At 45.2% G+C, this 26,216-nt stretch overlaps 1 long non-coding RNA gene across 1 annotated transcript in view; it reads right to left on the reverse strand.

Annotated features, from left to right (window-relative positions):
- Window positions 1-21,463: 21,463 nt before the first annotated feature.
- Window positions 21,464-26,216, reverse strand: part of LOC146865332 (uncharacterized) — a 142,589-nt gene continuing 137,836 nt past the window's right edge. The window contains exon 3 of the long non-coding RNA XR_014976622.1: window positions 21,464-21,584. This is a non-coding gene — a long non-coding RNA (uncharacterized LOC146865332). The remainder of the gene's footprint in view (window positions 21,585-26,216) is intronic.

A 26,216-nucleotide genomic window follows, 5' to 3' on the forward strand; every position in this document is an offset into this window, starting at 1 on the left:
CACCCAGGAGAAAGGTATCCCTCTTATCGAACAACTCTTAATGTCCAAAGGAACAGCCTGTCAAGATGTCTGATATTCAATGGCAAATCCTACCCAATGGTTGCCATTAAAGGTTTCTGATCCTCCCTGTTAGATCCAAAAGTAACTAACAAGTAACTGCAGGAACTAAAAGATTCAGTTCAACATAAGTAATAATTAGAATATCCTATACATATACAGGCACATGCATCATCATAGTGTTTTGCGATTCCTTAATAGCGATTATTAAGGAATCGCAATTAAGGAATAGCAAAACCCAATGCATGTAGGAATCTCTAAAGAAATAGCGATTCCCACAAATTCCTTAATTGCGACTAGCAAATTGCGAGTCGCAATTAAGGAATGTCTTCCCATTCATTCCTATGGGCCTCCAGGCCCATAGGAATGAATTAGAGATTGCGGGAGCAATTTGCGAGTACCAGTAGGTACTCGCAAATTGCTCCCGCAATTTCGATGGTGCAAGGGTGTCAAAATGACACCCTATTGCACCCATGTATGTTCACTCTGCACAAATGTTGCATACACACATGCTCCAAGGGCATGTGTGTGGGCAACATGAAACTTAGAAAAATGCAAATAAGTGCATTTTTCTAAGTTTTCGCAAATTACCATGAGGTCCAGCCTCATGGTAATTTGCTCACGCTAATAGCGAAATCGCTATTTTTTAAACTGTAATGCATTGCATTTAAGGAATCTCAATTAGGGATTCCTTAAATGCAATCGCAATTTAAGGAATCCCAATTTTGAGATTCCTTAAATAGCGATTTTTGCATTTGGGATGATGCATCCCAAATGCAAAAATACCGGGAGCAAAGGGTCAGATTCTGAGAATCTGCCCGTTTGCAACCGGTATTTTGCTTGATGCATGTGCCTGTAAGTGAGTATAGGGCTTATTTTTCTTCCAGGGAAGAAAGATTTGGAAAATAATTCTACAAGACTAATCCTTTGCTCTAAGTGATACCTGGAAGAAACATTTGGTAGAAACCCGGGCCTTACAAAAGACCATAATGCAGAAACTTAAGATAATGAGCATCAATAACCAAGGCCCCCATTCTTCCAAGTGTCCTAAGGAAGTGACTGGCAACAACAAATACAGGCTTTTGAAGACAAATGTGTGAAGGCAAAATAATCAAGTTGTTGAAATGTTGTTCCCCAGAGACAGACTTATCAGCAGTAATGGCAAATTCCACAAGGGTAACTGGGAATCCAAAATGGGACTTTTATAAGCGAAACTTCAAAGAGAACAGGCCAACTGCTCCACTTTAGAAACTGAAAAAACAGGGGGGTATATTCACAAGAACGTGTGATAACTACCGCAAGAGTAGCTTAACGCAGCTCTCAACATCGGAGCCTATCGCGGGAAAATTACGCCGTGCCTACCAAGTATTCACAACGCGACAATAGCATACGATAGTCACCAGATAACGCGTCAAAGGGCCGTGCAAAATTAAACGCCACGCTGCAAAAATGCAAAACGCGAACGAAAAAAATCATGCGATGAGGCCAATCGCAGTACAAAAAGTAGCGAAAACTAGCCACAGGCCTGTAAATCCCATGCGTCTGGCGGGAAAATGCACCATAAAAAACTCAGAAACAACACACTAGAAACAAGCCAAAGAATGTAGCAACATGAATGCACCCTGACCCAGCGCAGAGGCCACCGTGAACCCCACAACCCCCACAGACCACCAGCAAGGAGCAACAGGGTCGACCAGCGTCACGGAGATGACAGAACACTACCAGTAACTGACCCACAAGCAGACTACCTGGAATGCAGTCGGAGTGCCGAGGAGGCCAATCGAGGAGCCCAAGATGCGCCGGCATGACGTGACAACCTAAACCAGGCACAAACCCAATGCCAACAGGAAGGCAGCAACGGCGACAGGAGGTGGCAGTCCTGCACCACAGGAGGAGCTGGAGGAAACCGAGGCCACAGTCATCAGTGTGGAGACGGTGCAAGGAGAAGTGAGTACAGACACAGCTGTAGAGGACATGACACAACATCAACAGGGAGAGTAACGAACAGGTGGGGGGGACGGGGGGAGATGGGCACGATGGCACACATGCACATCGAGGTGTAGCACACTGCACAGCCACAATTACCCAGGATCATGTCCCTGATCCCCTTGGGACACTGACGCACACACACATAGCAAGAAGAGCACACCCACATTGACGACAACATGGTACAATGTGCATAACTAACCCTGCAGAACAGAGGACACAACTGGCTCCGCACATGCACAGAAACATGCCTACTACATCTGACAGAGCTGGAAATTTTGAAATGGAAATGTACGCGTACGACCTCACATCCGTCATGTAGTCCAAATGTACACTGTCCCGCACAAGAATCCAGCACCTCCCAAACAGTCAAAATGTACATTGTCATACAGTCTGCATGTAAACCAGTCCAATGCGCCAGCATACATGTCAACACAATGTCAACATGCATCTCCCCTTCACATTGCAGAGGGGCACACAACACCTCCTGCAGAGCACAGAAGACAACACATCTGTGATGCCGGAGAGGACCACCACACCTTCGACACTGACGTCCTACATCAGTCCATGGATATCCCACGCAACCCACCACCAGGCCCCGGCAGCCAAGCTACTTAGAGAACACAAAGCCTGCAACAGACCACACAGCAGGAATCACCCGCAAGCACAGCTGGCTCATGACACTTCACCCACCCACACATGGCACCCCAATGCCAGGTGCCAGCATGCCAAAAGGAGGTGGCCCAACAGGTGTGGGTGGGGTCCAAACCCATGGAAGACAAACTAGAGCACAGAAGTTGGGGTATATTTCCCTTCAGGGACAACCTACACCCCACAAAAGGAGACCCACGCTGCCATAGAGACACATGCAGATGCACATTCACAGTACAGAACCACGACCAGGGGCATGCAAATAGCAGTTGCACACCCACTTTGGCTCTGCATACGACGGCCCAGGCCACTCCCCTTACGAATTGAGTGGGTGACAACAAAGCTACATGTCCAAGCTCCAACCCGCTGCCTGCTGTGACATGTCTGCATCCGCTGTACACAGCACAATGTAATGTTGCAGGGCCCAGGGCTCTCATGCTTACAACAAGACCACAGGAACACGCAGATATTATGTTGTACTGGCTACGGGCATGTGCGCCCGGTCCCTTTATTGGCAGGGCCACATGTACAGTGACACCTGCACTGGATGTGTGTGGGGTGAGTGTAAGCCAGCCCGCACGGAGTGCTTGGTGCTGGCAACCACTTGAACAGTGGACACCAGTGCAACGGAAACTGAAAACACCTGCATAACAGAGTCAACTGCTGAGAAACATGGAGGGAGCCGTAGAAAGTCCAGAGGACACACAACATGCAAACAGAAGTGTCCGTGAGGTACGGGCACTAGAGCTGAGCATGCTCATGTGAAGAAAAAGTCTTGGATTGTGTCCCTTCGACACATTGCTGATGCAGATGCAGTGGGGTGTGTTAGACCTGCATCATCTGCCTCATCAACGTCCCAGGTCTCCCACCCTGCTTGAGGTGACATTGCTGCGCAACCTCTCAACAACACAAAACTCAATCAGTAACGGACGATGGCTTGCAGTGCACTGAGTCAGTGGCACCTGGAGTGCCGAGCAGGGTATCAGTCTGATGATGGCATGCACGAGAGGTGTGAGAAACTCCGTAAGTCTGTCAGGACCACCATTTCGACTCTGGCAGATGGCGGTTGGAGGTGGTCCTGGCGGTGGTGGTGTGTGCCTCCTGCGGTGATGCGACGTCCGGGCCGGTCAGGTCTCGATTTGATGTGTGAGCCTGCAGTTGATGCCAGAGGCAGCGGACAGCGCAGGGTCACAGACACATTGCGTTGATGACCCTAAGGCCATCGCCTCAGAGGCCATCCAATATCTCAGAAGAAGGGGTCTCGGACATGACCAGCACAGAGTTAGTGGCCCCGGATGCACTGCGGCACAGGCACCCAGCCACGGGACGGTGACTTGCGGTGCAGTCCGACAGGCCATGCGACCTTAGCGGGTCCTCATCAATGTCCGAGGTGTATGTTGCAGAGGGTTGCGGTGTGCAGTGGAAGGTGTCCTCCAGGGCATGATGCAGAGGGTGAAAGCTGCCCGGAAGCAGCAAATGAAGGGGTGGGATGCCACGGCCTCGTTTTCGCCACAAAGTCAGTATCACCGCCATGATGGAGACGACAACCCCAAGTCCATGAACTCAGTCGCCACCAAAGTCCAACCAGAAAGTGTCCATGGGTCTCGGGGAATAGACATAGTGGTACCGGGGCTGAAAGGGGATGCAGTCTGCGATGAAGCCTGTACACTGACATCAAGTCTGCCATAAATAAACAAAGGCTGAATTCAAAGGTGTGTGTGACCTATTCGACCGCAGTGTAGGCCGGGGGCAGCGGTCAGCAAGGGCCCACAGCCACGTATCTTTGGGATGCTATGCACATGGTTGCTGCCACCTGACCAAAGGGAGTACAGTGAAGTAGAATCTTCCTTTTTGTGCGTACACGGACACTGTATGATCAAGACTCAGTTCCAAATGTGTGACCTACTTGTCCGTAGTGTGGGCCGAAGGCAGTAGTCAGCAGGCGACCACACCCACCTGTCGTTGAGTCGCGATGCACAGAGTTAGTGACACCAGGGCAGTTGTCGGTAGTGTTCGATCACCTCCGTAACAATGATCCTATTCCCTCCGGACTGCAAGACATCATCCTCTTATGCCTCTCCTTGCGTAGATGTATTCTGCCTTTGAATGATCGATGTTCAGTTCCGATTCTGTGACCTACTCGTGCGCAACGTAGGCTGAGGGCAGTAGCCCGCGTAGGCCCACAGTCACGTGTGGTTGTGATGCTATGCACAGACTTGGTGGCACCACATCGGAGGGAGTATAGTGACATGAACTCTGCCTTGAATAATGTTCACTGCCATGGTGTAATCAAGACTCAGTTCCAAATGTGTGACCTACTCTGAAATACTCTTCCAAGTGAGCTCAGAAGTGCAAGCTCCCTATCCATCTTCAGGAGAAGGTTAAAGACCTGGCTGTTCCAGGACTAGACGTTGTGTGGGCTTACTGTGTTCTCAGCGCCAAGACACCTCTGGGTATTCGTGCACTTTTATGAATCCTGTTAACATTAACATTAGCATTACTTGACCGTAGTGAAGGCCGGAGACGGCAGTAGAGTATGTCAATGAGAAAGGAGTAAAGCGGGCCTGTGTCGTGGAGGCCGTGATGGTCTGAGAGGCTGCCAAGGTCGCGGGCCTCGGGCTTGGAGCTTCCGCAGGCACGTGGTGGGCCCTCCTTGACACACGCCGGTGTCGGAAGGTGATCAGTGTGGCCTGGCTGCGCAGGGGCAGGCCTGACGAGTTCGGTGTCCAGCGGGCCAGGGTACGGCAAGCACACAGGAACACAGGCAGCTCCGCTCATGAGGACGGCGTCAGCCTGGTGGCGTGGTGAGAGGCGCCGCCCTGGCAGAGACATTGGGCTTTCCGTAAAAAGGCCACGCCCAGGGCTACGTGCTTTTTATTCACACCCCTACACTGACCTGGCGTACGCCGGGCCATCCCTCTCCGCTCACGCTTACGGGGAGGACGTAACAGGCAACATTTGCATGAACTACCCCGCTGGCAGAGGTGACATGGTTGCGTCCACTGTCAACCTCGCTTCATGCACCAGCGGTGTATGTCGCCATGGATATGGGTGTGTTCGGCATACTGGGGTCTGTCCAGCACATCTCCGCCACTCTTGGCATGTGTACTTTCCCAATCATGGTTCTCCTGCATCCTTCACACATGCCTGGTTGCCACCTCTCCCCACATTGGGCTAGTGTGTGGTTGAGGTGCCATGCCATTGATGGTTCATTTTCACGGCTTGCCCAAGTTACCATTGTGAGTTGTTCTGTCGTATCTGGTGGGGGGACATGTTGTTTTGCATGTTGGTTGTGATTTTGTGACGTGTCCATTGCCAGAGCTGTGAGTTGCATGGTTGTGCAGTTGAGGTGAGTGGGGTGTTCAAATGGAACTTGCCAAGGAACTGTGCATTTCCCTTGGTGCCATCCTGGGAACGCTGTTTGCTGATGGACTGTCGGAGGATGAAGGAATCATGCACACTGGCTGGGTATTTGGAGGCGACATTGGTGGAGGTTCCATGGTGTTCGGTTGTTGCCTGCACATTGATGTGAGACGTGTGCTTTCTGTTGCGGTGATTGTGTGCTGTGGCACAGGTATGACGTGTGCTGTGGATTGCCACCAACACGTGCGTGCATCCAGGTATGGCGTATGGTCCTTGCTTGGTTTACAGCGGATCCTGCGCATTGTGTTGGACGTATGGGGACTGGTGTACCAGGCTGATGGTGATGCCCAGGACAGGTGTGAGGGACTTGGATGGGCTGGCTGTGTGACTCCTCTGACTCTGGCGAGTGTTGGTTGGGAGGTACCAGGGACCAACAGGTGCAGCACAGCCAGAAGCTTTGTGTGGGGTGGGATGTTGGTTGTCCGCTATGTTAGTGCTGTCGGCCTGTTGGGCATTGTTGGTCAGGATGTGTGCGATGGTTGTTCTTTTGAGCTTGTAGTGGGCCATGACATTGTCAGGTGTTGGGTCTGTGAGGCTGGTGTGTTTCCTGGGGGTTCGCTGTCTTTGTTTGCGCTGCCTCTGTGGTGGTCCGGGGGGGTTGGAGTCCTGGGGTGGTGGCGGCGGGTGTTGTGGCCCTCTTGGGTGTCCGGGACGCATGACCAGTGGCTTCATGGCATCTGTTGCCCTTCCGATGTGGCTGTAGGCTGTGCTCCCTTCTGTGGTGCAGGCTGTGGTCCGACTTTGCACCAGGTCAGAGCAGGTGTTATTTTCCTGCTGCTAACGTGCCTTATCGCCTGTTTTGTGTTCTTATCGTAGTTCTGGCTGGTCTTTGTGAATGTTGTGGAGTGGTGTTGTCACGGCTTTTGGCACGGGAACGCCTACTCTGCATCTCATTAGCGATAGTTGCGGGGGTCATCTGTGGCAATGTTTTTTGCGGCTGCTATCGCGGGAAAAACTGGTGCTGTGGGATGTTAACACCAGCTTGTGATTGGGGCGATACATTTATCGCAACTTTGGCTGCGATAAAGTGCCGTTAACCCGGCGATAGATCCTTGTGAATATCCCCCAGGATCTCTAAAGGCCATTGCCCATTGTATTCTAAGGATAGACACAGAGAGACTTTTAAGAAATCCAATCCTCAAAAACTTCAGAGGCAGAAGGGGATCACTTTCAACAGACAGCCTGATTAACCCTGTCATTGCACCAATCTGAAAAATTCAGTCAATGGCAGAAATATGAGGCACAAGCACAGGTCCGGATATTCTCCTGGATGAAGACAGCCAGTCTAGCTGAACAATTCAAATGCTGCAGAGCTACCCGTTCAGCTTGAAAGAAGTCAAGCGGAGTGAAAGCAGAGCTGGGCGAGGGAAGTCTGGCCACAGGAAGGACTCAGATACCTTGGAAACCTCATTGAAGGGATTGGAGCCATCTATCTTAATAGGAGAAACCATTGTCTTAGGGGCTGAAATAGGACGATCAGGAGTACTTGGATCTTCTTCAGCACCCTAAGGAGTAGGTGAAAGAGAGGAAACAAAAAGAAGAGATCTGAGGGTCACTGGAAAAACAGATCACCCAGAGTCCAAGCTTCCACACAAGGGCTCTTGGTACAAACTAATATTTCGTGAAAGACATCCACTGTCGGGCAGTCAATTAGAAACTGACAATGGAAGTCGATGCTAGATGAAAATACCTAACTTAGGTGGTCAGCCACCACATTGTCAGGCCAGCCAGCTAAGTGGCTGTCATGGAAACACCTTCAACAACCACAAAGAGTGTACCAGCTCTTCCAGCTTGTATGACTGAGTGCTCTAGATGATTTACAGGTAGCCATCTTCATTGGAAAAGTCAGAGTGTAGAAATAAATCGCCATGCAAACAGAGGTAGGTGAAGGATTCTGGTTTATTCACCACAACCCTCAGCAGCTTCCCAGGGTCAACTGACTGGTATAATCAGGTGATTCAATCAGATACATTCTAAATGGAATATCCTAGCGCTGGTGTATATATGACATTACTACATTTAGTGTCTCCTGCTTCCGCATCTCAGAAATCTCTCAAGGCTTGACTATGTTGAGTGCTCTTCAAGTACAGAGTGGGGTCACCTGGTCAAATGTTCCTATTTATGGCGATCTCACACTCAGGATCATTGGGGACAGCAAATAGTATTGGAAGGGTATCAATTGAAGTTTAAGGCTGCTCCTCATTGTTCCATCATATGCCTTTGGTGGCAGACACCGACAAGTGGGCAGCTCTCTAAGCATGGGTGGATGCTTTTTCTGAGGAATTATTTTCTGAATCCGGTGACACCCTCCAGTGAGAAGAATAAACGGATACATTCAATCATGCTTTTGGTGGCAAAACAATCAGTAGATGTGTAACCTATTCTGGACCTGAAAGGGGTCACTTTGTCCTGGCTACAATTGCATTCAAAAGAGTGCCTCTCCAGACAGTTATCCTACTGGTGTGCAGGGCAATTTTCTTACCACTGTTTAAACAGTGTATCTCGAGACAGTTGTCCCCCTGGTGTCCCTGGGTGATGTTCTGGCCACTCTGGACTTACAATATGCGAGATCTTAGGTCCATGGGATGTGATGGACAAAGGTGACCCCTTTGAGTGATTGTCAGGAGGTGGAGATATTGGCCTGGGAGGGAATTGAGAGGCTCCAAGGGATTGGCAGTGTAATTATTTAATTCTGCTATGCTTGTTTCTGCCCGGATCTACCCTCGACTCAGACCTGAAACCGCTGCATTAACAGAGACTGTGATGATAGCTAAACAACTTGCCTCTCAACATTGTTGTTTGTATGTTATGTTGCATATTCATGCATGAAAATTCAATTACAAATATATATTCTTTAAATATGGCTACCCGACCATGGGACTACCCGCAAAAGTGTCTGCTGCCAAACCCTTGCTTGTGCACAAACCGCTGCTGTGTCCTAGGGAACAAGGGGCCAGATGTACAACCCTTTTTTGCGGCCGCAAACGGGAAATCCCAGAGACCACTGCCTGTCCTTAAAAAAATGAAACTGAAAAGTTTATTTTTTCTTTATTAAATGCATCCCGTTTTCCTTTAAGGAAAACGGGCTGCATTTTTTTAAAAATGAACCGCTTCAGTAAAAGAGCAGTCACAGACATGGTGGTCTGCTGACCCCAGCAGGCCACCATCCCTGTGAGTGCTAGCCATTCCTAATGGGGTCGCAAATTGCGCCTGCCACATTAATATTAATGAGGCATGCAATTTGTGACCCTATTAGGAATCGCAAACAGTGTCTGAGACACTGTTGTGCAGTCCAATTAGCGAGTCGCAAATTGCGAGTTGCAAATGCGACGCAGTTTGCAACTCGCTAATTGGTGGGTCGTACATCTGGTCCAAGAAGGCGCATTCCCTGGGTGTCTGATATGATAATGGCAATGACAGCCTTTTATCTTTATTGGACAGTCTCAGTAGTTCATTTGATTGAGGTCCCCACAAAGGGGGATATTTACAACTGAAGTGGCAGAGCGCTGCCACGTCTTAACACCTTACTTCGCCACTTCAGAAACGCAAGGCTGCACCATATTTACGAGAATATGGTGCAGCCTTGTGTTTCCCCCTGCGCTGGTGCTACGCTTAGTTGCGTAGCGCCAACGCAGGCACCCTTGCACCATAGTGCAAGGGTGTCTGCGTGCAGGGGAAAGATTGTTTATGTAAATGCCATTTTGTCACTTCTATGTGTGCTGCTTAATGCAGCACATATGGAAGTCACAAAATGTCTTCTTTTTTTTAAAGATTGTGTATGTGCAGGAAAGGGGGACCTTCCTGTACATAAACAATCCAAGGCTTTTTGCTTTTTCCATTTGTGTTGCACAACGCAGCACACATGGAAAAAGCAAAAACAAGGAGAATTATAGCATTTTTCCTCGTTTCGCCAACTTAAGGCCAGGTTTTCCCTGGTCTTAATTTTGGCGCTGCCTCCTATGTACACATCCCTTGTAAATATATAATAATAATAATAATACAAATAAATGGGTGTTTCAGTCGAACGCCCACCGCAACACCCACTGCCCACCCCTTTCATTGTAAGCATAGCGTGAAAGGGTGCCTTATGTACAAGGCAGCGTTAAGCCACGTTAAGTTGTGTCTTAACGCTGCCTTGTACATAACGCGCAGCCCCTATCGCCAGCACAACGTCTTAAGAAGTGATGTTGTAGTGGTGATAGGGGTTTGTAAATATGCCACAAAATTTCATCCCAAGGATGGCATATGAGAAATGAGGAAACATTTGTCAGTGTCCATCATCCAGATCTGCAACAACTAGTCATGACAGCACTTAAGAGGTTGCAGCCATGCATAGACTATCAAAGGTTGTATTAGAGAGAAACTGCATCATGAGGTCCATAGTGCCCAGATGTTTGGTACAATCCATTCCTCTCTGAACAACTTAATAAAAGGCTTGAAAATCTTTGAAGCGGGCATGAGAGGTAAAAACAGTATGTGTGTCAGCACAGAATAAGCAGTTGGAAGCAGTATGCGCTCGTTTGATAGCTCCTTCCACTTTCTTACTAAGGGGCATATCAGCAACACCCGGCGATAATTATCGCTCAGCGCTCTTAGCGTGAGGATAATTATCGCCGGGTAACGTGGATTTTTATCGCTGAGATAGCGTGCTATTAGCAACGCTTATCTCCTCAGCGATAAAAATCCTCACGCTAACTGCCTAACGTGAGATTATCGCTGGAAACCGAGCGATAATCTCACGTAGTGTGGCGTTAGCTTGCTGATAGGGACTCACAAACTTAGCCATGATATCCACCTTCCATAGGATATCATGGCTAAGTCAGTCCTGAAGCAGGCGTAAGGAAAGTAGTGATAACAGGGGTTATCGCTACTTTTCCTGACGCTATGCTTCATAGCGTGGGGCTTGATGATAGGAGAAATGTCGCTTAGCGACATTTCTCCAGTCATGTTAGGTCAGGAACGCCCACTGTGCATCTCATTAGAGATGCAAAGCTGGGCGTTAGGAATTCCCACGCTAAAGCAAGGTTTCACGCGTTAGCGTGGCCTTGCTAATTAGGTGATAAAATCATCGCCGCTTTTCGGCCGAAAACGGCCGCAAAAGCGGCGATAATTTTTTATCGCCAGCTTGTAAATATGCCCCTAAGTGCTTTGGAAAGTAACAGGCCTCAGTTGCTGACGAAGACGACATCCTAATCAGCGGAAATTAACAGTGGATTGTCATTTTGTCATTGATTTTCTTTGGGTGATGACTACCTTACGTACTATAACAGCATCAGTCATACAGGCTTCTTTCTTTGTTGAGGGCGTAGGTTGAATGAACCAATCAGATTCAGGGTTTGAAAGATTAGTAGACAGCACAGTATTGTTTTTCAGTGACTGGCAAATCGGTATTTGTTGTTGGTCTGTTTAGGTATTTAAGCAGAACTTGATTGGAGGTTCTTGTAGTATGATGGGATGAGGATTATTGCGATCCAGATGCAAACTATACAATAATAGGAATGAAGTTTGAAATTTACAATACTACTGACAACTTGAAAGATTGATGGTAACACCAGTCACAAGTAATGTGAGTAGATGGATGAACAATGTGCTCACAGATGGGATGAAATACAATTCTTCCATCAAGCCATTCGGCCTAATAGAGAATTATTTTGAAAAGGTACCAATTGCAACAGGCTGGTTTCGGAAATATACCGATAAATCTGGTGTACACCTCTGGGTAAGAATGACAACTATGACAATGGGCAGCTTTTCGATTAGGATTGTTATTGAGGTGTTGGATTGGAGTCACAAGGTTGGATCGGATTGTCCAATGTTAGTAATCAAATCACAAAGCTTTAGGTTTTGAAGAGAGGTGCAGTACCTTCTTTTGCCATCTAATGATTTGAATGTTAGTAAAACATGAAGGGGCATATCAGCAACGAGGCGATATAAAATTATCGCCGCTTTTGCGTCCGGTTTCGGGCGAAAAGTGGCGATAATTTTATCGCCTAATTAGCAAGGCCACGCTATCGCGTGAAATCTTGCATTAGCGCCTGGATTCCTAACGCCCAGCTTTGCATCTCTAATGAGATGCAAAGTGGGCATTCCTGACCTGACATGACTGGAGAAATGTCGCTAAGCGACATTTCTCCTATCATCAAGCCCCAGGCTATGAAGCATAGCGGCAAGAAAAGTAGCGATAACCCCTGTTATCGCTACTTTCCTTACGCCTGCTTCAGGACTGACTTAGCCATGATATCCTATGGAAGGTGGATATCATGGCTAAGTATGTGAGGCCCTATCATCAAGCTAACGCCAAACTTCGTGAGATTATCGCTGGGTTTCCAGCGATAATCTCACGTTTGGCAGTTAGCGCTAGGATTTTTATCTCTTTTGAGATAAGCGTTGCTAATAGCACGCTATCGCAGCGATAAAAATCCACGTTAGCTGGTGATAATTATCCTAGCGCTAAGTGCGCTTAGCGATAATTATCGCCGGTTGTTGCTGATATGCCCTGAAGTGCCTGCAAGAATCGTGTGAACAGTGTGCATGGCTATAGCTGTTCCTATCCTGACTTTGATACATTATATGAATTTGCCAAGTGGACAGATATAGGCCTAGTTGTAAATAATTTTTTGAAATATCCAAGATTGTACTTTGGAAAAAAAATTGTATTCTATTTATAGACACAATTGTTATTCCGAAACACTTGTGAAGATCAAAAATGTGAACTGAGAGGTTGTCTTGAAGAAGGTGATAATATTTGTTGCTTTCTGCCACCAAAATGTATTGATATTCTGCTTACACCCAATGGCTATGGCCACCAATGCTGATGAATGTAAAGCATAAAGGCATTGTTCAGGATTGTATAAGGCCATGGGTTCTTTTTAATGTTGGAATGGGAGTATGCATTTTGACCGAGACAGATTTCAAGGGTGAATACTTAGATATGTATGTCAAATTATGTTTTTGAGAAAGGATTTATTAATTTTGTATATCTATGAATGGGTTTTGTCAAAACTAATGGATTTTGTATAAAATGTTTTTTTCACATATGTCAACAAGATATAATGTATGATTATGAACACTGATACAGTGATTTGTTTTAATTATAAATTAAGTCTTATAACAGGCCCTTTACAAGATGGTGGTCACTCCATAGGATGGTGTCGGAGAATACCAATCAAAGATGAAGAAAAGTCTTTTTCCTGTGATGTCAGTTCCTGTTAGATTACATATATGATTGGGCAGTTTCGAGTACAAGATATGTCACAACACATTTGCTTTCTTATTCCCACTGCATTCTTCATCCCCTCCATTTTTATCCTAGATGTTTGGTCCTAGCAGCTGGAACATTCACAGAACTTGTCCTGCCTTTTTACTTCCTCCTGTTCTTTCAGAAGCAAAATTCTCAACATTTATAATCTTCATCGTCAATCAAGATTCATAAGCTTACCAAGGACACTTCCTCTTATTTGGGACCCTCTTAACGAGACACTAGATACCTTTCAAGTACACTATTCTCTGCAGGATGGCACCATGACTATTGGGAAGAGTTGCCCTTTCTTCATGCAACCGCGAACAGAATTCAACAAATAGTTCATGTGTATAGTCCTTGACAAGTCCATTCCATTTCAGTGGCCCAGCAGGCCAACCACAGATCCACCTCAGGCGTAAAATAAATGAATCTGAGGATAGACTTTGACACTGCCCCCATGTTTATGTCATGACGTATAGAATTTATTGTGAGGATTTCCGCAGAGAAGGTCCCCCTAATGGGGTCAAAGGAAACCTGAGCTACTAGTTCAACTCATCCAGTCGGGGCCTCAACTAAGAACAAAACCTTTCACCTCAAAATATAAGGTCATAATTTGCAATGCTTTTTTGCAATGAGTAGTTGTTTCTATCTAGACTCTTGTGTTAAGATTTTCCTAAAGTAACACTTGCTTATTCTTAAAATATTTTTTAGGAGTAAGCATATTGAATTCTGGTCATTTATGCTGGGACGCTGGATGTAGAGGTGGTGGGGGGAGCTGCAGCACCCTCAGAAATAACCTTACTGGATGGAGTTCAGAAGGTGAGCAAGCAATAAAGATGCCTTTAAATTTTGTGTGTATCTTGTCACATTTGTTGCATGTTCAAAGGCAAAGGTCAAATGTAAGGCTATGTCTTCTGACAAATTGCTGCTTATTTGGAAACTGGTGTTTACTTATATTTGATTTATCTGACAGCAAAGTGGGAGGATTTTGTAAAAGTGACCTAGGTGGTAATCCTGCTGGGGTATAGGAAGTGAAAGGAAAGGCTGTAAGATGGAAAATGTACCCAATTCCCAACAACATTTAAATTCCTGTGCATTAACTATAAACATATTTCAAAATATATCAACAATTAGGAAAACACAAATGTAGCACACTTTTTGTAAGTCTGAAGTGTTAAGGGATTTTTTTTTTTAATAGAATTAAAACAAATCAAGATGCTTTGCTCAGTGATGCGCAAGTGATAAATATTCACTGAAAACTAATTTTCACACATTGTTTGTGCGCTATATAGTTTTGCCGGTACAACAGCATGTCTATAGAAATGTAATGCCATTTCAACGAGAAATATGCTTCTGTCAATCACAGTGTGCTTCCACTCCAGTGCTCCAACATACACCAGCAATGTGCTTTCTGTAAACCACAGTGTGCTTCCACTCCAGTGCTCCAACATACACCAGAAATGTGCTTTCTGTAAACCACAGTGTGCTTCCACTCCAGTGCTCCAACATACACCAGAAATGTGCTTTCTGTAAACCACAGTGTGCTTCCACTCCAGTGCTCCAACATACACCAGAAATGTGCTTTCTGTAAACCAGTGTGCTTCCACCTCAGTGCTCCAACATGCACCAGAAATGTGCTTTCTGTAAACCACAGTGTGCTTCCACTCGAGTGCTCCAACATACACCAGAAATGTGCTCTCTGTAAACCACAGTGTGCTTCCACCTCAGTGCTCCAACATATACCAGAAATGTGCTTTCTGTAAATCACAGTGTGCTTCCACTCCAGTGCTCCACAATACACCAGAAATGTGCTTTCTGTAAATCACAGTGTGCTTCCACTCCAGTGCTCCAAAATGCACCACCGGCGACGTACCACACCATTACCACTCTCCTCCTGAATGGGCGCTGCTCGTTTGCTGCACTCACTCTATGTGTGACCCTTGGATTTTTCACAATCCCTATGACTTCAGTGATATGATATTAATGACAGCACTGTCACTATGAATGCTCTTCCAGCGCCACTGAATTTATGATGAAGCCCAACAGAAAATGCTGTGTGGTTATGGTCTCGATATTCAGGAGTAATGCACATTCAAGGCAGGAATAAGATGCATCGGTCAATAAGAAAAGCTCTGGGAGTCAATCACTAAGTACTGAGCTTGAGCCTTTTTCATCAAAATGTATTTAGCTTCTATATTATTACTTTTGTATGTTTGATTTAAAAACTTTGCATACGTGTGCTAAGCAGCGTGATACATTTTACGTTTTAAATGTCAATTTGTCCTGAAAATAATAGACTGAACAGATTAGTTTTTACCTTTAACTTTATCGGTACCAGCATTGCATCTTTTAATTAAATGTGTTCGTCTACTAACGTTATGTGTTAATCCAAGAGAAGCCTAGAACTCTTGTACTGTGCTCCTGCTGGGGTATAGGAAGTGAAAGGAATGGCTGTAAGATGGAAAATGTACCGAATGCCCAACAACATTTAAATTCCTGTGCATTAACTATACACATATTTCAACTTCCACTCCAGTGCTCCAACATACACCAGAAATGTGCTTTCTGTAAACCACAGTGTACTTCCACTCCAGTGCTCCAACATACACCAGAAATATGCTTTCTGTAAACCACAGTGTGCTTCCACTCCAGTGCTCCAACATTCACCAGAAATGTGCTTTCTGTAAACCACAGTGTGCTTCCACCTCAGTGCTTCAACATGCACCAGAAATGTGCTTTCTGTAAACCACAGTGTGCTTCCATGTCAGTGCTCCAACATGCACCATAAATGTGCTTTCTGTAAACCACAATGTGCTTCCACTCCAGTGCTCCATCATGCACAAGAAATGTGCTTTCTGTAAACTACGTTGTGGTTCCACTCCAGTGCTCCAACGTGCACCAGAAATGTGCTTTCTGTAAACCACAGTGTGCTTCCACGTCAGTGCTCCAACATGCACCAGAAATGTGCTTTCTGTAAACCACAGTGTGCTTCCACTCCAGTGCTCCAACATACACCAGAAATTTGCTTTCTGTAAACCACAGTGTGCTTCCACTCCAGTGCTCCAACATACACCAGAAATTTGCTTTCTGTAAACCAGTGTGCTTCCACTCCAGTGCTCCAACATACACCAGAAATTTGCTTTCTGTAAACCACAGTGTGCTTCCACTCCAGTGCTCCAACATACACCAGAAATGTGCTTTCTGTAAACCACAGTGTGCTTCCACCTCAGTGCTCCAACATACACCAGAAATGTGCTTTCTGTAAACCAAAGTGTGCTTCCACTCCAGTGCTCCAACATACACCAGAAATGTGCTTTCTGTAAACCACAGTGTGCTTCCACTCCAGTGCTCCACAATACACCAGAAATGTGCTTTCTGTAAATCACAGTGTGCTTCCACTCCAGTGCTCCACAATACACCAGAAATGTGCTTTCTGTAAATCACAGTGTGCTTCCACTCCAGTGCTCCAACATGCACCAGAAATGTGCTTTCTGTAAACCACAGTGTGCTTCCACTCCAGTCCTCCAACATACACCATAGATGTGCTTTCTGTAAACCACAGTGTGCTTCCACTCCAGTGCTCCAACATACACCAGAAATGTGCTTTCTGTAAATCACAGTGTGCTTCCACTCCAGTGCTCCAAAATGCACCACCGGCGACATACCACACCATTACCACTCTCCTCCTGAATGGGCGCTGCTCGTTTGCTGCACTCACTCTATGTGCGACCCTTGGATTTTTCACAATCCCTATGACTTCAGTGATATGATATTAATGACAGCACTGTCACTATGAATGCTCTTCCAGCGCCACAGAATTTATGATGAAGCCCAACAGAAAATGCTGTGTGGTTATGGTCTCGATATTCAGGAGTAATGCACATTCAAGGCAGGAATAAGATGCATCGGACAATAAGAAAAGCTCTGGGAGTCAATCACTAAGTACTGAGCTTGAGCCTTTTTCATCAGAATGTATTAGTTTCTATATTATTACTTTTGCATGTTTGATTTAAAAACTTTGCATACGTGTGCTAAGCAGCGTGATACATTTTACGTTTTAAATGTCAATTTGTCCTGAAAATAATAGACTGAACAGATTAGTTTTTACCTTTAACTTTATCGGTACCAGCATTGCATCTTTTAATTAAATGTGTGCGTCTACTAACATTATGTGTTAATCCAAGAGAAGCCTAGAACTCTTGTACTGTGCTCCTGCTGGTGTATAGGAAGTGAAAGGAATGGCTGTAAGATGGAAAATGTACCGAATGCCCAACAACATTTAAATTCCTGTGCATTAACTATACACAAATTTCAACTTCCACTCCAGTGCTCCAACATACACCAGAAATGTGCTTTCTGTAAACCACAGTGTACTTCCACTCCAGTGCTCCAACATACACCAGAAATATGCTTTCTGTAAACCACAGTGTGCTTCCACTCCAGTGCTCCAACATTCACCAGAAATGTGCTTTCTGTAAACCACAGTGTGCTTCCACCTCAGTGCTTCAACATGCACCAGAAATGTGCTTTCTGTAAACCACAGTGTGCTTCCATGTCAGTGCTCCAACATGCACCATAAATGTGCTTTCTGTAAACCACAATGTGCTTCCACTCCAGTGCTCCATCATGCACAAGAAATGTGCTTTCTGTAAACTACGTTGTGGTTCCACTCCAGTGCTCCAACGTGCACCAGAAATGTGCTTTCTGTAAACCACAGTGTGCTTCCACGTCAGTGCTCCAACATGCACCAGAAATGTGCTTTCTGTAAACCACAGTGTGCTTCCACTCCAGTGCTCCAACATACACCAGAAATTTGCTTTCTGTAAACCACAGTGTGCTTCCACTCCAGTGCTCCAACATACACCAGAAATTTGCTTTCTGTAAACCACAGTGTGCTTCCACTCCAGTGCTCCAACATACACCAGAAATTTGCTTTCTGTAAACCACAGTGTGCTTCCACTCCAGTGCTCCAACATACACCAGAAATGTGCTTTCTGTAAACCACAGTGTGCTTCCACCTCAGTGCTCCAACATACACCAGAAATGTGCTTTCTGTAAACCAAAGTGTGCTTCCACTCCAGTGCTCCAACATACACCAGAAATGTGCTTTCTGTAAACCACAGTGTGCTTCCACTCCAGTGCTCCACAATACACCAGAAATGTGCTTTCTGTAAATCACAGTGTGCTTCCACTCCAGTGCTCCACAATACACCAGAAATGTGCTTTCTGTAAATCACAGTGTGCTTCCACTCCAGTGCTCCAACATGCACCAGAAATGTGCTTTCTGTAAACCACAGTGTGCTTCCACTCCAGTCCTCCAACATACACCATAGATGTGCTTTCTGTAAACCACAGTGTGCTTCCACTCCAGTGCTCCAACATACACCAGAAATGTGCTTTCTGTAACTCACAGTGTGCTTCCACTCCAGTGCTCCAAAATGCACCACCGGCGACATACCACACCATTACCACTCTCCTCCTGAATGGGCGCTCCTCGTTTGCTGCACTCACTCTATGTGCGACCCTTGGATTTTTCACAATCCCTATGACTTCAGTGATATGATATTAATGACAGCACTGTCACTATGAATGCTCTTCCAGCGCCACAGAATTTATGATGAAGCCCAACAGAAAATGCTGTGTGGTTATGGTCTCGATATTCAGGAGTAATGCACATTCAAGGCAGGAATAAGATGCATCGGTCAATAAGAAAAGCTCTGGGAGTCAATCACTAAGTACTGAGCTTGAGCCTTTTTCATCAGAATGTATTAGTTTCTATATTATTACTTTTGCATGTTTGATTTAAAAACTTTGCATACGTGTGCTAAGCAGCGTGTTACAGTTTACGTTTTAAATGTCAATTTGTCCTGAAAATAATAGACTGAACAGATTAGTTTTTACCTTTAACTTTATCGGTACCAGCATTGCATCTTTTAATTAAATGTGTTCGTCTACTAACATTATGTGTTAATCCAAGAGAAGCCTAGAACTCTTGTACTGTGCTCCTGCTGGTGTATAGGAAGTGAAAGGAATGGCTGTAAGATGGAAAATGTACCGAATGCCCAACAACATTTAAATTCCTGTGCATTAACTATACACATATTTCAACTTCCACTCCAGTGCTCCAACATACACCAGAAATGTGCTTTCTGTAAACCACAGTGTACTTCCACTCCAGTGCTCCAACATACACCAGAAATATGCTTTCTGTAAACCACAGTGTGCTTCCACTCCAGTGCTCCAACATTCACCAGAAATGTGCTTTCTGTAAACCACAGTGTGCTTCCACTCCAGTGCTCCAACATTCACCAGAAATGTGCTTTCTGTAAACCACAGTGTGCTTCCACCTCAGTGCTTCAACATGCACCAGAAATGTGCTTTCTGTAAATCACAGTGTGCTTCCACTCCAGTGCTCCAAAATGCACCACCGGCGGCGTACCACACCATTACCACTCTCCTCCTGAATGGGCGCTGCTCGTTTGCTGCACTCACTCTATGTGTGACCCTTGGATTTTTCACAATCCCTATGACTTCAGTGATATGATATTAATGACAGCACTGTCACTATGAATGCTCTTCCAGCGCCACAGAATTTATGATGAAGCCCAACAGAAAATGCTGTGTGGTTATGGTCTCGATATTCAGGAGTAATGCACATTCAAGGCAGGAATAAGATGCATCGGTCAATAAGAAAAGCTCTGGGAGTCAATCACTAAGTACTGAGCTTGAGCCTTTTTCATCAGAATGTATTTAGCTTCTATATTATTACTTTTGTATGTTTGATTTAAAAACTTTGCATACGTGTGCTAAGCAGCGTGTTACAGTTTACGTTTTAAATGTCAATTTGTCCTGAAAACAATAGACTGAACAGATTAGTTTTTACCTTTAACTTTATTGGTACCAGCATTGCATCTTTTAATTAAATGTGTGCGTCTACTAACGTTATGTGTTAATCCAAGAGAAGCCTAGAGCTCTTGCACTGTGCTACGAAAGAAGGCAGGTGTTCTTTTACTTTAGGGGACTACCTTCCGGATTGGCTCTTGTGGCAAGATTGGCGTGTTTAATTTAAGGCTGATCCTTTTCTCATCATCTTAACGCCTGGTTCTACAATAATTGTCCACTTTTAGATGAGGGTGTGGAGATGCCCATCTGCAATAAGCAGGTCACGTAACCAACATCTGTACAATGTTTCGCACGTTGCTGATTTACAGGGGGCACCTGCGTATTTTGTGGTGCAGACTCAACAGCTAATGTGCTACACTACGCAACGCCTTTTGAGACTCTCAGGCTGTGCCACTACAGTGGCAAATGTTTTAGGGGAACATGCCATTTGACCTGATGACCAATGATTTCCAGACATTGGAGACTCCCTTGAAACACATGCACCTGTTTACAGTCAAGATGGCCGCCTTTAATGGAACTCAGTGAGCCACTCTCCTAGGCTGCCCATGAAAGTGCTGAGGCCACCTTTCGCCACTAAGATAGGTAACCGCCAGTGGTCTGTAGGGTGGCAGGATGAGGTGCGGCCCACTGAAGTACAGAGACTGTGTGGCTGCAGTGAGAGGAGAGACACAGACAGCCCGCTCTTCTGTGGAGGCTTCCAAGATGGAGCCTAGCCACAGAGAGAACACCCAGCTTCAGTGATCCAGACATCACCGACCTGATTCTTAAGAATCAGTGGAAAAGGAGCACAAGCTACAATTGTTCAGTAAGTAGATCCTTTCCTTTCTTCTGGCACACAGCAGCCAGCTTCGGGATATAAGGAAAGAGCTGCTAAACTTGGACATGCAGTCCTCTCCTGCTACCCTGTGCATCCGAAGGTGGTGAAAAATGGTAACTCATACGTGATCTCCCAGACAGAGGCAGCGCACTCTTTTTTGGAACTGATGAAAGCTGATTCAGCCATGGGTCAAGATGAGAAAGGGTGTCATCTCAACCACTTGAGCCTTCCAAGTGGCATAAATGGCCCTTTGTGGATTGGAAGTGATGTACAGATTTGTTTTTAGACCTCAAATATTGTGAGGAAGGAACACCATAAAAAGTCCATGAACTCTAGTCTTCTGTCTTCTAAATTTCTTTATTTATCACAAACGTGGTTTCTTCAATTGATGATGATTCAATAATTCACAAAATATTGGTCTTACAAGTACATTTCACAAAGCTTTATCAACCTCTTAGCCCTTGTTCAGCCAACGCGTTCCGTCCTACCCTTAGGACTTCCTCAGGGCTGTAAAGAGTACAAAAGAAACAGAAAAACAAGTTTTTACAAAATAATATGAACAATACAAAAACCCAAAAAGATTTTTCTTTTTCAAATACATGAATTCACTCTATTCTCACTTGATTTTACTATATCACAACAACGTTTGTTGAACCCATTATTTATTTTGCACTAGGCAACACCTATTGACTATACATCTTCTACTTCCTAATTCACTTGAAGCTTTTCAACCTCAAACAATTTTTAATATCAAACCTCAGATTTACTGATTCAGAGTTCAAGAGGACGTACATATGCCAATTTTACAGACAATTGTTAGTCCCTATGAGTCCAGAAATTATTACCCCCAGCTTTTTCTTGTTGCATCCACGTTTCTTCAACTATTGGATCCATCTTCCCACCAGTGTTATCTATATACAAGTTAGACAGCAAAATGTGTATGTTGAACTTCTCTCTCTCCATGACTTCCCCATGCAACCATAGCCCTAGGTGATCTATACTCACCAAAAACTATCATGGATATTGATACGATATGTGAAAAACAGTCCTTGTCTCAGAAATTATAACCAATCTATAGAAAACAAAAATATCAATCATCCTCCACCTATTTTTAACTTTTTTAAATTATTATTATTATTTCTTTTTTTTTAAACACAAGACAGTCATCATGAATTAAGAACAACGTACCTTTCTCAACGTAAGTTAAATGCCTCTAATAAAAGGCAAAATTCATCCAAAATGCCAACAACTTCCGAATATAATCATGTCTAAAATAATTGAAAAACGCCACATATTAGGCTTTCATATAATGCCATATAATATCCTCTAACGTCTGCCCAATATCTCTTATGACAACAATAACGTCCTTTCACGCAACTCACCAAGAGCGTTATATCTCAAAGACCTTCTCTTCTGCCCGGGGCTCAATAAATCCTGTCGGTGCAGTTCATGCCCGAAGTACTGTCTTAAAAAGCCTCCATTAACCAATCAACGCTGGTGTTGGAAAGCTATTTTTAACCAATGGAATTACTCCATTCTAAATCCTGGTTATCATAAATCAGTTCCCTCTCTGGTCCGTTCACCACCATTGACCAAACAACGCTAGTGTTGAAAAGCGATTTTTAACCAATGGAATCACTCCATTCTAAACCCTAATTAGCAAAAATCAGTTCCCTCTCTGGTCCGTCAACCGAATACTGCATAACATTGCATATCCCTGAATTAAAAGCTAATATGCTAGATCGCTCCAATCCAATTAGAAAAATTCTAACTCTAATGTTTATTCTTTGCTGATTGTTCTAATCAGAACTATTACCCTTTTTTGGACATGCAGTCCTCTCCTGCTACCCTGTGCATCCGAAGGTGGTGAAAAATGGTAACTCATACGTGTTCTCCCAGACAGAGGCAGCGCACTCTTTTTTGGAACTGATGAAAGCTGATTCAGCCATGGGTCAAGATGAGAAAGGGGGATTTATTTTTGTGTCATCTCAACCACTTGAGCCTCCCAAGTGGCATAAATGGCCCTGTGTGGATTGGAAGTGATGTACAGATTTGTTTTTAGACCTGTTTAGGTTTGCCATCTATAGATGTACTAAGTTTTTGTTCCTAAAGACTCCGGCGTTCCCACTGTTATCGTTTTGATCCCTATCTTTATACACAATACAGTCCTATCTCTCCATTTTCCCTTTTGATTTTCCCTTTGTTCTCCTAATAGAGCACCAGGCTGCAACATCAGCCTTTTTAAATAATACTGGCCATAGATCATGGAGACTAGGGACGAGGCAGGTTTGAAAATTCTCAATATGTATTTTGTCATTTACAACCAGAAACAATGAGCGTCATTAGATGAAAGATTTTGAGACACTCCCAACAACAAATCATACATAAAATCAAATATTTTGCGCAAAATGAACATATCTACAAGATATCTGGAGATATGATGAGTCTGTTAGGACTTGAAGATCTACATTGTCCACAGTTTAGTTTTGGAAACACCATAGGAGCAGTAAATGTTTCAGTTCCTTTATGAATATCTGGAAAGAGGCATTTGTGGCAATAACGTTCCACATTTTTGAGGCACTTCTTGAAAATGATTGAGAGATGATTCTTTGTTTCTTACTTTGAGGTGGTTCTAGGAGGATGGATTCAGCACTATGTAGTGAGTGGTCGCCCGCTGAGTAATTTAACTTACGTGCCATGTATTTCGAGGCACCCAGGAATAAGGTTTTGTGAGCCTATAGGGCATTTCAAAAACTCTTCAAGCTTAGACAGAGTACCATTTGAGGGTACTCTGGCTGGTGTAATGTGATCCAAACATTTTGCAATGAAACTAATCATGTGGCGAGCAGCCTTCAGCACAGCCAATGTCATTTGAGAATCGTGAGAGTGAAGCAATCCAGTCGTGACAAGACTATTATTCTACTACTGTTTTAAGTCCAATTCTGGTATATAAAAACTCATTTTAGTAGCTTGGGTTGGGATTGAGTATTCTTTGCTGTGCTGTTATTATCTGTGTGAAGGTTGAAATGTGTATCTGGCATGAAGCGCATTGATTATTGTACGGTTTTATTTGTTGTTTGTGTGGATGATGCGAGTGTTTTTGCCTTTAGAAATGTTAATGAGGAATAATGTGAAAAGCTGGTGTGGATCAGACCGAACTTAACCTGTAGTGGAACGAACTGAAAAGGTGTTTACGTTGGCTGGATTCTCTGCCTATCCTTATTGGTTTAATGGCCACACCACCTCTGTCCTGTCCAGTTCCCTTGTGAGTTATCAGTGAGTTTGACTGGACAAAAAAGATAAAATGCAATAAAGATATTTAAAGAAAAAAAAATCAATGAGAATGTCATTGAGAAATGGTCTGTGTGTCTGATAAGCCTGTATTGGGGCTTTGAGCCAACCTTACAGGTTCTGGATGATGTCCTCAAATGTTGATAACTATGCTGTATTTGGCCAATATATTTGTAATAACTCAACAAAAAAAAAAAAAAGCAATCTAGATGTGTGACCTTGTCTCTTGACCTCTGCTATCACATCAGATGTGTGCCTGCCTGGAACAGAGCACTCCACATTCACCACTGTTTCTGCTTGAGACGGTGACAAAATATAACGCGGGCACAATGCTGATCCTGATTCACAACATCAAAACACTTTCCAGCCAAGAACATATAACACACATGCATGACTACAACAAAAGCAATTACCCATGCACCAGCATGCTACCCTTCCACAAATGTCCTTCCACACCTGTGAAATGCAATTACCAATACAATACAGTACCATTCCATACATACTTGCCAGAAAGTACCCTATCCATATGGGCATCTTATGGGGCCCTGTGTAGTGCAAAGTCGCATCAGTTCTCACTCCCGTTGTATTTTGCAATGGGTGGGAAAGCTTTCTCTCACCTTGCTCCGCTGTACTGGAACCAGCTCCCTACCTGTTAGACCTGTCAGCCCTTTGGGTGGTCCCTCCTCATCATTATTTATTTTGTCCCACTTTTGCCTCAAACCCTGTTAGTATTTTTTCCTTTTTGGGAACCACCAGACTTTTTAGTATTGATGCAGATTCAGGGAGCCATTTTATCTACCCCTGGAACTTCTGTCTGAGGGCCTGAAACACAAAATGGTGGCCACCCATTGTCACCTGTGACATCACTGGAACCTACCAGCACCTTCCAGAACATTCCAGAACCCTGTGACAGTGTGAGGCAGGTTTAGAATGTTGGGAAGGCATCTCCAGGTTGGCAGTTGGAGTTGGCAGTTGGCACCTGACTGGTGAAGAGAGAGGAGCACAGAACTGAAGGAGGAAGGAGTGAGGCAACAGGGGTGGAAACTTGTGCCTGGAGTGGGGTCCAGAAACCCACCCTTGATACTAGTCCCTGCTGACTGAGCCCAGCCTGGAGCCCTGTGTGGGAGAAAGCAAGAAAAACCATCTTAAGGACCTGGACAGCCGGAACAGGCCTTAAAAGTAAAGAACAGCAAGTTCCTGACCTGGTTACTGGTAACTTCCTGAAGTCCGACGTCGAGAAGCCTGGAGACCCGGAGCCCGAGGTGGAGAAGCGGCGCTGACTGGAAAGCAGACGTCGTACCCGGAGCCGCCAGAGGTCGAGAGAGGGCGCCGACGGAGGTCGTGGAGACACCAGAGGTCGAGGAGGAAGTCACCTGAGGTCGAGTGTGCGGCGTCGACGGGGGAGTGAAGTCCACCCTCCGGAGTCGCCGGAGACCGAGGTGAAGCGTGCCGGAGGTCGGGAGTGGAGATCGCACTCCGGAGTCGCCGGAACCTGAAGAGAATCGTGCCGGAGGTCGGGAGTGGAGGTCGCACTCCGGAGTCGCCGGAACCTGAGGAAAGGAGCACCGGAGGTCGGGAGTGGAGATCGCACTCCGGAGCCGCCGGAAGTCGACATCGAGCCAAGACCGCCCGACGTCATCGAACCGGAGCCGACATCGAACCGAGGCCGCCGACATCGAACCGGAACCGCCTCCCGGCGTCGACAAGAACTGTCATTGAGCCGAGGCCGCCGACATCGAACCGGAACCGCCTCACGGCGTCGACACGACTCCAGCGGCGCCGGAACTTCATAAAAAGGGCAGTAAGGGGAATAGAGGGCGCCTAAGGCCCTGTGGAGACCTAAGAGAC

This window comes from Triturus cristatus, chromosome 2_1, assembly GCF_964204655.1.
Source record: "Triturus cristatus chromosome 2_1, aTriCri1.1, whole genome shotgun sequence".
Lineage (NCBI taxonomy): Eukaryota > Metazoa > Chordata > Amphibia > Caudata > Salamandridae > Triturus > Triturus cristatus.